At 38.8% G+C, this 3,484-nt stretch overlaps 1 protein-coding gene across 5 annotated transcripts in view; it reads right to left on the bottom strand.

Moving 5' to 3' along the window:
- Positions 1–1,310, bottom strand: part of FOXP2 (forkhead box P2) — a 145,926-nt gene extending 144,616 nt beyond the window's left edge. For 2 of the 5 annotated variants that reach the window (XM_072401534.1, XM_072401539.1), the window contains exon 1: positions 214–595. The gene's annotated coding sequence lies outside the window, so the exon portion shown is untranslated. Of the gene's footprint in view, positions 1–213; positions 599–1,042 lie in introns of those variants that run through there. The other 3 variants (XM_072401540.1, XM_072401536.1, XM_072401542.1) reach the window with 3 other exon arrangements.
- Positions 1,311–3,484: the final 2,174 nt, after the last annotated feature.

Below are 3,484 nucleotides of genomic sequence, written 5' to 3'. Positions count from 1 at the left end.
ACAGATCAAAACCAGTTCCTGAGTCTGTGTTCCCCCAGCTCTCCCCTCACAGATACAATGCTCTGGTTCATTTCAATGAGCTACATTCCTTGGGAAAGAAAGTATAGCATGATCCAAGTCTGCCAGTACAGCAGCAAGCAGCAGCAGCTGCTACAAAACCCTCCCTCCCTCTGCAAACTCCTTCACATTTGCTTACCAAAAAAAGTAACCTACCTTATTGCTGTCCTATAGCAGAAAACAACTTCTCAGGCTCCGCTTCATAAGAGTTGGAGGAAAAGCGAGGAATTAGAATCACACAGCCAGATGCAGAGAAACAGTAGAAAGAGAGGGAAAAACTCACAAGCTAGCTCACTGTCACAGCCTCCGACAGGCAACTATTTACAGCATATTTACACTACTGTGGATACACCTCTGCCCGATCACCTCCCAGACTCATGGCATTTTGTGCTGGTAATTAAAACAAATCAAGCAGCTCTGTGATTGTTTTGGCATCCACGGACAATCGTACACAAAATCAGCATTTAATCACTGGGGTATGTCTTTGGTGTGCAACGTGAGGGGTGACAAAGGTTCAAGACTGAACCAGCATGTTTACCATAATCTTCCTAAAGTAAGTGCTGCTTCAGTTCCCATCTCTCATCCCCTCTCTCTCTCTCTCTCTCTCTCTCTCTCCCTCTCTCTCCAGTTTTTTTTTCTTCTGGCTAAAAAAGCACCAGTCCAAGTTTGTCAAGTCTTCAGTGAGCATGCATGTTTGTGATAAATATACAGTACTTTGTGCTTCCCTTATTAGGACAGGCTTGCCATTATACACTGCACTTTTGGTTAAGATCCAGTGAGCTCTAATTTACAGCCAAAAGGAAGTCTTTTTTTTTAACAAAAATAAGCAAACCAAAGACAAGTATTTCACAGCCACAAGCATCAGATAAGCCAGAGAAAAAAATCATTTTCTGCTCACATCAAAACCACTTCACAATGACAATTTGTCCAAGCAGATGTTAATCAAGCCTCAGCTTTTAAACACTAGATACCATCAATTACTAACCTTAATTGAAATCACAGTGCTCCAGTCTGTCTGCCAGCATATTCAGAGGATGATGTATTAAGATATTTACAGTAAAGTAAACAATGCATAGTTGCAATGAAATGGAAAATTTCAGCTAATGGTGTTTGTCAATCCTTTGTCAATTTTTTTTTTCTGCCTGCCACAGATGTTTTCTTAGCTGCTTCACAAAAACAGGAATGAACTAGCAGAGAAGAAAGACTTTCTCTCCCCCAGGAAAAGAGTACAAAGCCAAGCCTGTACACAGCAGATGCAAAAGAAAGTCCATCTGCTACCAGCTCACAACACCACATGGAGTTTTAAGATTTTATACTGTAGGTAGCCTGGCAGTGTTTGTGTAGACACCATCAGAATAAAAGGAGGGGAAATCCTAGCCTCAAAGTGTCAGTGTAAAAAAACTACAGCTACCACTCTTCTAAAACTTGCTCCGTTCAACGTATCAAAGACTTGTTTGCATTTTTTTTTCTTTGACTCGTGTTGCAAGAGCTGGATTGTTCTCCAGGAGTTACATCCTAGGCAGACATTATGCTTACTTTTATGGCCTCGAACCAAGGGAAAAAGCAAGTGGAAGTTACAGCTTCAGGCTGACTCAAGTGGACAAAGTTTAATAGCACAGTGTACAACCTATCCTGAGCTGTGATGCCTGCCCCTACAATTTGTATCATCCAACAACCTGCTGCATCTTTCAAAAGACCAACATCTGCATCTACTTTCATCTGTGGAGGGGAAGGTGCATGAACTACTTAAAGTAACTATGTCTAATAGCCTTTAATACAGACATTTTAGATAATTACAGCTAATTTCACATTTCACCTTCAACCCCCAGGCATTTTTTTTCTACCTCCTATGAACTTTGCAGAAATAAACTTTTTCTTTCAGGTTAATATTACTTTTCTATTTCTGTCGGATTTTATTGAGGAGTATTTCAGTATTACTGTTTTTTTAAAAGAATACACAGTAGCCAGACAAATAAGTCTGGGACGCTAACCTAGAAACGAAAAAAAACACAGCTATTTAGTGGGATACTAGCTCAGACTGATCTGACAGGGGTTAGGATGGGATGCAGCTGGACTGCAATTAATCTTGCTCAAGTATAAACACAATCATGTAAGCAAATGAATGTAAACATTGTGTGCAGCGATAATGACTTATTCCTTTATCAATACCCAGGCTTTCTAGCCAGCTTTTTTGCCTTTTAATATCATTTCCAACTGTCCACGGTTTCACAAAGCTTTACACATTTCAGAGATGCCGCAAATAATGTATGTAATGACACAAATGACATTGTGTACTCCCGAGAAAATAAATGATAGTTTTCATTATCACATCACTCAAGTAACATTTCACACTAAAGTGTAGACATTTTTCTAAAATGATAACATGGTGTTTCTGTACTTGCTTACCTGTAAATCTGTCTTCTAATAATTAAAAGCTTTGTCATATATTGCATCTCTGTATGTGCCAGCATCAGGGAAAAAAATAATGTTTCTGCCATTAGAAACAATGCTATCAATATGTAAATTATTTTTTTTAAGTAAAATATTTGCATCTCCTTTCCTCCTCAGGGCTTTTGAACTTCCAAGGTCAACAAGGACAAACAATACCACTAGTGTCTCTTTGCAAAAAAGCTGGGTTTGCTGTCTGCAAGCAATGGTATCATTTCCATAGCAACCTCCTAACTATTAATTTTCAATTAAAGCAGACACAAAGCGGACAGCCTCAGGCTGGCAGACAGTGTCAAGAGCCCATCTCTGTAGGCAACAGTTTCACAGAGCTATCAAGCGAATAGGTACCTCTTCCACAAAGCTATATCACAAGAACGTCAAGTTTGGCTGTTTAAATTGACATTAACCTTCATTCTGGGCCTAAATCATTCAAACTGTATTTGTCTGACATTCATTTTGAGGAGGGGGGGGGGAAACAGATACATATATTTCACATATTTGTGTGAGGTAATAAAAAGGTGGTTAACCATTTAATGTTTGACCTGCTGCTCTCTAAAACAAATAAACAAAATGAAATGCACGGGGAAAAAAAGAATATATATATATATTTATATATATATATATATAGAGATAAATCAGATTATTGCAAACGGAATGCAAATACTGATCAAACAGCAGGTGTATTTATTTATATTTTAGTTACATCACATAAGCATAATACCAGTGCATAGAAAACTCACAGAGGAGACACTCCTATTTAACTGATATGGTCTGCACAAATTTCAATCAAAGGCAGTGCTATGTTGAGGTATGTCCCTCTTTCCTTCAACAGCATCTCCTGTACCTCCTCCAAGTATGTGTCTTACACCACAGCATGCAGAGACACCCTCTGGCATTGACAGGTTACTGTACCACTACATACACAGTCTTGACAATGTTACCTTTCACGCTGATAAATGAAGCTACCTAGAAATACTGC

This window comes from Pyxicephalus adspersus, chromosome 2, assembly GCF_032062135.1.
Source record: "Pyxicephalus adspersus chromosome 2, UCB_Pads_2.0, whole genome shotgun sequence".
Classification (NCBI taxonomy): Eukaryota; Metazoa; Chordata; class Amphibia; order Anura; family Pyxicephalidae; genus Pyxicephalus; species Pyxicephalus adspersus.
The sequence above is the reverse complement of the archived record's forward strand: the minus strand, read 5'-3'. Positions and strand labels throughout refer to the sequence as shown.